The sequence below is a fragment of the Engraulis encrasicolus genome, unplaced genomic scaffold (assembly GCF_034702125.1).
Source record: "Engraulis encrasicolus isolate BLACKSEA-1 unplaced genomic scaffold, IST_EnEncr_1.0 scaffold_234_np1212, whole genome shotgun sequence".
Taxonomy (NCBI): Eukaryota; Metazoa; Chordata; class Actinopteri; order Clupeiformes; family Engraulidae; genus Engraulis; species Engraulis encrasicolus.
In genome coordinates, this window is record NW_026945518.1 from 53,819 (window position 1) to 63,894 (window position 10,076).

At 42.5% G+C, this 10,076-nt stretch overlaps 1 long non-coding RNA gene across 1 annotated transcript; it reads right to left on the reverse strand.

Moving 5' to 3' along the window:
• Positions 1 to 8,002: 8,002 nt before the first annotated feature.
• LOC134442722 (uncharacterized) lies at positions 8,003 to 9,824 on the reverse strand. Its single transcript, XR_010033460.1, has 5 exons — positions 9,756 to 9,824; positions 9,212 to 9,290; positions 8,993 to 9,103; positions 8,655 to 8,759; positions 8,003 to 8,056 (listed from the first exon to the last, which is right to left on the reverse strand). It is a non-coding gene; the product is annotated as an uncharacterized LOC134442722 (long non-coding RNA).
• Between the last annotated feature and the right edge of the window lie 252 nt (positions 9,825 to 10,076).

The window sequence follows — 10,076 nt, forward strand, 5'->3', positions numbered from 1 at the left end:
TCTTAACCCACAGTGCCAATTTCCTGGTTAAATTGGAAAAGTAAAATAGGTTTACACTTTTGTTTTATTAGGCTTGTCTTTTGCATGGCTTATATATATTAGATGTCAATTCTCACAACCTTCTCAACCCTGATGCACAGCACCACCACAAAAATGCCTAACGCCTTACTCATACACACGTCAGTAGCTGGTCAAATGGAGCTGTAAACAGGGCAGCCTACTGGTTTGTGAGTAACTGTCGAGCCACATGGATCTGCCAATAAGGCCATTCTGCTCATCAAAACACCGATAACTCAACCCACGCTGGCCATTTTTCATAGGCTTTTGTAAAACAGCTATGACAACAACCATCCATCCATCCACCTATCCATCCATCCCATCCATCCATTCCGTCCACCTCGTCCAGGCCATCCAGCCGGCCGTCCATCCGTCCATCCAACTCACCCACGCTGGCACATTTGGAAAGGCATTTTTGTAAAACAAGCTGTGAAAAATCCATCCAGACCATTCATTCCATAACGTCAACACTGACTCACCAACCAATCATGCTGTCAAACCAAGCCTGACCATCACAAATGTTGCCAATCTTCATCACAAGTGTGTGTGTGTGTGTGTGTGGGTGTGTGTGTGTGTTGTGTGTGTGTGAATCTGTGTGTATGATTGTATGTGTGTGTGTGTGTGTGGTGAGTTTTGTGTGTACGTGGTGGTTTTTGTGTGTTTGTTTATGTTTCTCATGTTTGCCTCAGTGGATCGTGTGCTGTCTTCCGCCCACATGGGTAGTAGAAGCCTTAATGTTTATTTGACGTGAATACCAGCAACACAGCAAGGAGCGGCTTTTGTAGACACAAACAACATCACGGACGTATCAGTCATATATAAAATGATGCCCAATGACAGCCTGCAATGTGTTGATGTGTTTTCTGTGTGTGTAGTGCGTGTGCGTGTGCGTGTGCTGTGTGTGTGTGTGTGTGTGGTGTATACATACATACATATCCCACCATGAGAAAGCCGAGTTGTATGACCTGCAAGAATTGTCCTCATGGCATTCTAATTATTGAGAGAAGGCTATCACAGATTACTTTGTCCCGGGCCACCAGCCAAAGCTGTCAGTGGCCCTAGCAGACTGATGCTTTGCACCCAAGTAGGCTGCTACATCATGTAAACATATTATATGATTCCAGGTTCTGACAGTTTTTCTCGAAGTTTGGCTATTTCTCAAAACTGAGATGACATTCTCAAAACAATGCCGACAAATCTCCAAACCAACTTACAATTCCCACAACAGAATGGCAATTTTTCATTACTTTCATCACATTTCAAATGCTTTGGTACATGTCTGCCAAATGTTTAGTATCGGCAGATGGCTATATACAAGTACCTATACAGTTGACAACATTGAGCATACATTTAGCACATTTTCCAAATAAATTGACCTTCTTATCTAAACGAATTAGACAATTCTCAGTCTAATGTTTTCCCTCTCCAAAAACATGTCAGCATGATTTCATTGTGTGAGTCATACTATGCAAAGTAGTCTACATCAATTGTCAAAACAGTCAAGGACATAATATTTTAAGAATTTCTTTACTGTAAACAGTAAATTCATGACAGTTTTCAACAGGCCAGATGGTATTGTAAAATTTATACTAGATTGTAGAAAATAATTTTTACAACCGCGTATACTACAGTTTCCTTTGGCTAATTTCTTGACATTTTTTCAAAGGCATTCTGTGGAAGGAATTCAGTTTCGACACACAGGGTAAACTTTTTTGAGTGATATGAGCAAGTGATGAGGATCCATGGCGTTATGCTGAACCATCCAGTTTATTTTGAACAGAATGACTAAATGAATGCAAATGAGCCAAACCTTTGAGAAGGATTAGGATATATGCCATTTTTATGGTACTGACTATTTATGTGGGAGAAGGTTTAGTGCTGATGCAAGAATGAGCTGTTTTTGGAGGTATGTGACATTTTGCTAGTTATCTGAACTGTTGCGCAGAAGTGTAAGAATGTTTAGCCGAATGACCCAAAATTTATAGAATTGTCATCTCGTTTTCAAGAAATTAGCCAAACCAATTGAGAAAAACTGTAAAATTGTGCAAAAGTTTGCAAAATGGAGATGTTTAGTGGAAAGAAAGACCAAATGGCCAAAATCATTGCAGACCAAATGGAACAAAACTGGACTTGACCTGAAGTGAAAGCCGAAAGCCCAACTTGGGAAACTCCAACTCCCACTGTCATTGTGACACAGCACTCCAACAACACACAAGTACACACTGCACAGAAGGAAATTGAATTCATGCCTTATCCGTGCAAGGGGGCAGCCCCCAATGGCGTCCCAAGGGAGCAGTGCGGCGGGACAGTATCATGCTGAGGGCACCTCATCAAGGAGGATGATCGGGGGAGCACTGGTTAATTTCTACCCCCAGCAATCTGGCAGGACGGTAGTTGAACCTTTTGCAAACTTTTGGGCAACAAGTCTGACACCCTAACCGTGGAGCCCCTTAATGCACGCCGTACCTCCTGTGGCACGCTGTAATAGACACTACTAGTACTATGGGCCTTTAGTAATAGATTACAAGTTGGTNATTGCCATTCTGGTAACAGCTAATTTATAATGCCGTGTCTTAAGGGGTTGACCATGACTTCTCATACTGAATTACCCATGAATGCCCATGAAACTGAAACTGGCTGCAATTGACCTGTATCATGGCCAGAAATCAGACGTCCCTAGCAGTTGGGTGGTTTGGATTGGTGTAGGGCTGCAACGATTAGTCGACTAATCGTTGGACTAATCGACTATAAAAATTTGTCGACAATAATTTTTCATTGTCGACTAATCGTTTCATTCAATTCAGATGCTTTTTTATTACTTTACTAATGCATTATTACTTTATTGAAGCCTAAAATTGCCCAGCACGTATGAATTACCACACGTTTTATCTTGGAGTAAATAAGTTACTGTCATGATTTAAAAGCTCATTGTGAGCTGTAAGATTTGTTTTCACTTCCCTGCACTAGAGGCTGAGAAGGTTTGTCGGAGATTGGAGCAAGTATTTTTACTTACTGACTAATCGTGGACTAGATCTATCGATTAGTCGACTATTAAAATAATCGTTAGTTGTAGCCCTAGTTGGTTGTGAATGTTTCAGTACTGAAAGCATTGGCCGCTGTAATAAGGAAGGAAGCTTTCTTAGACGGACACACCCTCGCAGTGAGAAGGGACATAACAGCACAGCGCTCGCCCACCGCCAAAGAAGGCCATTAAATATGGATCAGAACCCAAATACTGAGCGTTTAAAAAGGCCAAACACCGCTGTCTCTCTCAGCATGGAGGGAACACATACAACACGCGCGTGCGCCCACACACACAGACACTGAGTGGGACTACTTCACTAAGTGCCTGCTTACAGTTAATTCCTTTGGCACGTGTGGACTCGCTTCACTGAGACAGTTGTGTGCAAACCTTCATTTAAACTTTTAATGTCATTTTGTTTTTTGTTGTAATCTCGTGTGACACTGAGTGGACTATTTCACTAAGTGCCTGCTTCCAGTTTTTCTTTGGCACTGTGTGACTCGCTTCTCTGAGACTGTGTGCAAACCTTCAATTTAAACTATTAATGGTCATTTGTTTGTTGTATCTTTGTGTCTGTGTCTGTGTCTGTGTCTGTGTGCAAGCGTTAAAGGATCGAATACTGCATGTTCCATATTTTGGGAGTTTCATTAAATAATTATAGCAGCATCAAACTAATACATCCAAACCACCACAGGCTCCAGGGCCTAGAGCAAGTACCAACATCCACTTCTTTGGGACAAACTGCTGCCTTTTTAAAGGCTCCTATGCAAACACAGGCCTTACAAACTCATTCATAGGGTCTTTCCTAACTGCAATCTTCTGAGGGATCCTTTACAAGTTTACAAGTTTTTGTTTTGTTTTGCTTTGAAGGTGTCTATGAAGGATTCTTTGCAACGTGACTTTATCAGGACACACAGGCCCGCTCAGCCGTCAACAGGAAACAAAACATGTGATGAAGGAGCCTTTTCACAAATGTGTTTTCAACCTACCGTATGAAGGAACCTATGAAGGAGTCTAGGAAGGACTTAATTATCAACAGGCCTCAGCAGTCAACCACAGAGAGTGTTGTAGTGAGCATCAGTCGGACGTGGTCTACAGGATCTGACAGGTGTGGAAACCAACATTTCACCAACACATGTTTTCAAATCCAACCTATGACCATTCCTCTGCGGGGTTTCTCACACATTAGAATTGCTCATACCCGCGCACAACACACACACACGCACGCACGCACGCACGCACGCACACACACACACACACACACACACAGATATAGCCTACACACGCATACACTCAACTGCACATGCTGACACTACCAACACACACACACACACACACACACACACAAGCAAGAACTTGCTATACCTTCAATTCTCCAGTCACCTGTAACAGAACGTCTATTATAGCACAGGCCAAATTTTATAGGAGTTTTACCCCACAAACTACACAAAAACCACACACACACACACACACAAGCATACAGGGATGACCTGGACTGCAGTGTGTGTGGTTTTCTGCGGTGTGTGTGAGAGAGAGGGCGAGAGAACAGGAGAAGAATGTGCACAGGGGGCTACAACAAAAGATAGCAGAGAGTGACATTTTTTTAGAGAAGATTAGAAGACAGATTTCAGGGCAAGAAAGCAAATGGGAAAGGAATTACAGTAAGAGCAAGGAAGAGAGACAGACACACACTCAAAGATAGAGAGAGAAAGTGAGACCTAGAGTGAGAGAAAGACCTACTAAAATGAGGGCAAGAGAGAGAGAGAGAGAGAGAGAGAGAGAGAGAGAGAGAGAGGGGGTTAAAAAAGTGAGTTCAGAGAGTTCCTGATGATAGCGTGGCAAGCGGAGCATGAGAGGTCAGAAGAAACCAAAGAGCCAAGCAGGGAGGGAGGGAAGGAGTGAGAGACAGACTGCTTAGGGCCCCATAAAGGCTTAGGCCGGTCCTGGACACGGGGGGAAACAACATGCAATGTCTTTGGCCTGGCTTAATGTACTTGCTAATGTATTGTGGTTTTCACTAAATGGCCTTTGACATTTGTTGCTGCCTGTATGTAGCACACATGACGCTGAATTTTCTTGTATTGAGGGATACAAAAGTGATTTAAAAAAAGGAGAGATGGATGATTCTACAGTGTAGGTGTGCATCTGAACCAAGTTCTGACAATATTCTTTAATTTGCCGTTGAGGCATATAAACATTAATTAAAAACTCATGATTAGAACATGTTTAAATGTAGAATCAGGGGCAACTATTGTGAGAGCAGAGCACAATGAAGCCAGTCAGAGAGCATTCTGAGACCTCCACAGACTCACATGACCTCAACAGCGTTCTGTTAGTTAAGGGTTAAATGGAAAGGGTGAGAAGAAGGACTGGTCTCTGCTGCCTGAATCAGCTCTGATCTCTGCAGTGCCATGCAGGCCAGGGAGGCAAACTGGCACTGGGCTGAACTGTTTGCTTTGCTGTAATTGCACTGCCTGCTGTCTCTCCCAAATGAGAACAGCTTGGCCCACAGTCTCTCAAATGTGCGTGTGCATGTGTGTGATCATCTCAGTGGTACTCTTCTGCCATCAATATACAAGTACAGCTACTATGACATCAACATATAGTACATACATCAGATGGCTTAAGTACTAATCTGTGTGTGTGTGTGCATGCTCTATCGCTCTCTCTAGTTACACACACACACGGCACAACGCCCACCAACACACACACAATGCAAGGTCACCCTTAAACTGGAGTGTGAGCCAACACCAGGTTCTCACATGTACAGGTGACAGCTCCCCAGCTCCCAGCATGCATGTGTGCCAGACAACAGAAGGAGAGATGAAGCCGATGCGGAAGACAGCTATTGTTTGATGTTGGCCGTGCAAACGTTTAATGATGATGAAATTATAACATACAGTATGTCACAGAAGTCAGTATACTCCTCACATGTTATTCATTTAAGAAATTTTACTTTGACACAATGATTAAGTAACCTGTTTATGTTTTATATGCCTTTATTTGACACGATAGTGAAGGTGGTGACAGGAAGTGAGTGCTGACCCTTCCCCATCTCTCTCTCTGCCCAAAGGACCCGGCCGGGAGTAGAACCGGGTCGGGCCACATAGCAAACAAGTTCTCTACCATTTGGGCCACGATAGGGCCTGTTTTTAAAATATTAGGTAACCGCTTCAACTTGGTCACTCAAAAGAATCCAAATTAGTGTTTGACCATGTACCCAAAAAAAGTGAGTACACCTTAAAGTCCTGTGGAGAGTGCCGACTCCATCTTTGAAGCTGAAAAATGTGTTCAATTTTGGCCAAGCATTTCCTATTGAAATGACTGGAGGCGGGACTTATTCACTCTCTCCAGTTCTTATACTACCTCCATGAGCTACCAGGGCCAAGGAATTCTCTGTTGTGCTTACCCGAGCTACACACAGCACGAAAAGGGGGATTTGTGACAATGAACTCGTCCCTAATCGTCCACGGACTTGCCTAACTTTCGTCTGATTTTGAGCGCTTGAGAGAATCAAAATTAACAGTTTTGGTGACAGTGAACTCGCCCGGAAGCGAATCGCGAGCCGCGGGCAGGTCTCACAGCAGGGTGTTAATGGCCCAACGATTAGCGATTACCACATGAAAGGCAATGACAGCCAGCCCAGAACGCGGACTAGCCTTTCTCTTATTGGACGAAAAAGACACATGGCTCAAAGTAAAAGAGCTGCGCTATTGGTTAGCAGGGTCGGCAGCTACGACCTTCTATTGGTCACAATGATACATTGGATTAATTTATGCAGACCGTATACAGTAGGTCTGTATAATTATGCAAAAATTATTAATATACCTAGATTGATTTTACTTAGTATATTCACATCATTATAGGCTGCACTGTGATGGGGCTTTAGCATGCATGCATGATGTGAATTTATTGATAAAATGAAAATTAATGAAATGAAAATGATTTTTTTTTACGCTTTTAATATCACACCAAACAATGTACACACACTTTGACAAGAACCATGCAACTACACACATACCCTGCAAACAATATACTCTATATGCAGTGATTTACACAGCACTCAGGTCACAATTGTACAACTAGGAAACATTTCATTACCGACAGATTAGGTTTGGGCAGGCTGTCATAATGCTTTAGCGTACGTATCGCACGCTAGTGCATTCAGCGTGTTGGTGCGACGCATTTTGAATTTAAATCGTGCTCCTCAACGCACCAGTAAAGCGCTTTCATGCACTTTTGACACGTGACGAGGTTTGCGCAGTTTTCCCCGCCGTGTCGGCGATTTTGTTTTGTCACAGTGCATTTGTTACTAAACGCAAATATGCTTTGCTGAGCCCTAACCAAAACCACCCCTAAACCTAACCTGTCAGTGAAGTAATGTTTCTGCTGCTTTACTTTTGCCAAGAACAGCGAGATTAGGCGAATTTCTGCCTAAATTGTGCCTAAACCAAAACCATCCCTAAACCGAACCTGTCACAGGGCGTTGTGGAGCACGACTTAACTTGAAAATGCGTATTAGACACCCGCGATAGTGGGTTCAAATCAGCCTATGCATGATGTTTGGGAAGGGCACAATTCATAAAACTCAGAAACATACAATGCTTTTTCAAAAAAGGGTTCTATGTTCCCGCTGCATCCAAGTAGACTGCTGCCACACTGCTAAGAGCAGGTTGTTGTTACACCTCTGACAGGTTAGGTTTAAGGATAGTTTTAGTCAGGGCACATACAAAAATGGATTTGAGTAAAAGTTGTCAATTCATAGTAAATACGTGGTAAATATGAAAGTAAGAGGAAAAAATAGTACAGGTACTGCCTTTTAATAAGACTATACAGGTATGTACAACATTATAAAACATTGCTGTTGATTTCATGTTCTGTTTCAGCCGCCAATCATGCCAGAAGGGTCTACTGAAGGTCTCTGGTCACTGGTGTCCTCGTCATACTGCAACAGGCACTCAGTCTCACTTCTGGGAGCTGTAGAAACAACAAATAAATTAATACTTCACCATGCACCTCATATTGACATAGCACATATATCAATAAGCAAGTCATATTGAGCCAACAGGGATAATCTTACACTATTTTTGTCTTCTAATAGTCTCATGCACTATGTCTCCCTGCCAGGATATGTAGGATGTAAGAAAATAAATCAAAACATAGCAATGCACAGCATTGACAACTTATCTATAAAGTAGCACACGTCATATTGCCAATGTAGGCCAGGGGTGGGGAACTATGTCTTGAGGGCCGTTTGCGACCCTTGAGGCCGTTTTATCTGGTTCCCGATATCATTTTTATGTTATTCAGCTTCACATAAAATGACATATTTTGTAAAGGAACCTTAGAAAATACATTTGCAATACAATTAAGTTATATTCAGGGAAGCTGAAGAAGGTGGTGTTTGTTTAAATGTGGCTGCCTTCAATATAGGTCTAAAGTGAAGGGGAAAATCCTGGTTTGTGTTCATAGTACGGCCCTTGGAGGACTTTTACGGCCCCTCGGATGAATTTGAATTGGCCCTTCGAATGAGAAAGGTTCTCCACCACTGACGTAGGCTATAGGTTACGCTTACCCTCTTTCACTCCTCTGTGGAGAGACTGTGCTTATTTCAGGTTGGCTTCCAGACGCGTCTGTAGCACAGCACACAGGATTGCAGGACACAGCATCCTGCAGGACACTACAAAAAACAAACAAACAAAACAAAAAAAACACGGGGAATGAATAAATGACCTGCCCAGTTATTAAACAAATGAAAATAGTGTCCAGAGCTGTGGTAAAAGTAACCTTGGGTCCAAATCATCTAGGCCTAGGGTGTGTGTGTGTGTGTGTGTGGTAAATCCAGTGTGCACATTATTCAGATATGAGAATTAATTCATTCATTCATTCATTTTAACTGACATCAGTACATACCCATATCAGTGCCATTTCACCCTGCCAAGACACTGGACCTGGGTCTATTGGAGCTCTCTGCTCAGGGTGTTCCCTCCGCATACTGCAGCAGGCACTCTGTTTCTATAGTTCCTAGAAGCGAGACAAATAAATAAATAAATACTTCACCATGCACCTCATATTGACATAGCAAATATGTCAATAAGCAAGACCTATTGAGCCCAACAGGGATAATCTTACACTATATCAGTTTTCTGTGGTCTCTTGTAAGATTGGCCCATCACCATTCTGCAGGACACTACCGTCTCCCTGCCAGGATCTGTAGGATGTAAGAAAATGAATCAAAGCATAGCAATGCACAGCATTGACAACTTATCTATAAAGTAGCACAAGTCATATTGACAATGTAGGCCAGGGGTGGGGAAAACCTATGTCTTCTAGGGCCGTTTGCGACCCTTGAGGCATTTTTATCTGGCCCCCCGAATAATTTTAATTTGCGATTCAGCTTTTCACCATGAAATATACATATTTTGTAAAGGAATCTTAGAAATACATTTGCAAAACAATTAAGTTAGATTCAGGGAACCTGAAAGAAGAAGTGGTGTTTGTTTAAATGTGGCTGCCTTCAATATAGGCCCTAAGTGAAAGGAAAATCCTTGGTTTGTGTTCATAGTACGGCCCCTTGGAGGACTTTTACGGCCCCTCGGATGAAATTTGGAAGTTGGCCCTTCGAATGAGAAACGTTCCCACGACCCTGACGTAGGCCTATAGGTTAGAAGCTTACCCTCTTTCACTCTTCTGTGGTGAGAACTGTGCCCATTTTGGGTTGACCTCCACACGCGTCTGTAGCACAAGGCACACGAGGATTGCAGGACACAGCATCCTGCAGGACAACTTCAAAAAACACAAGGGGAACGAATAAATGACCTGTCCAGTTCTATACAAAAAGAATACCCTGAAAAAGAACACCATGTTTGTTCTACAAGCTCCTTGAAGCGAGACAAATAAATTAAAATAATTTCACCATGCACCTCATATTGACATAGCAAATGGTATCAATGAGCAAGTCATATTGGTCACAAAGAAGTTAATCTTTACATTCTTT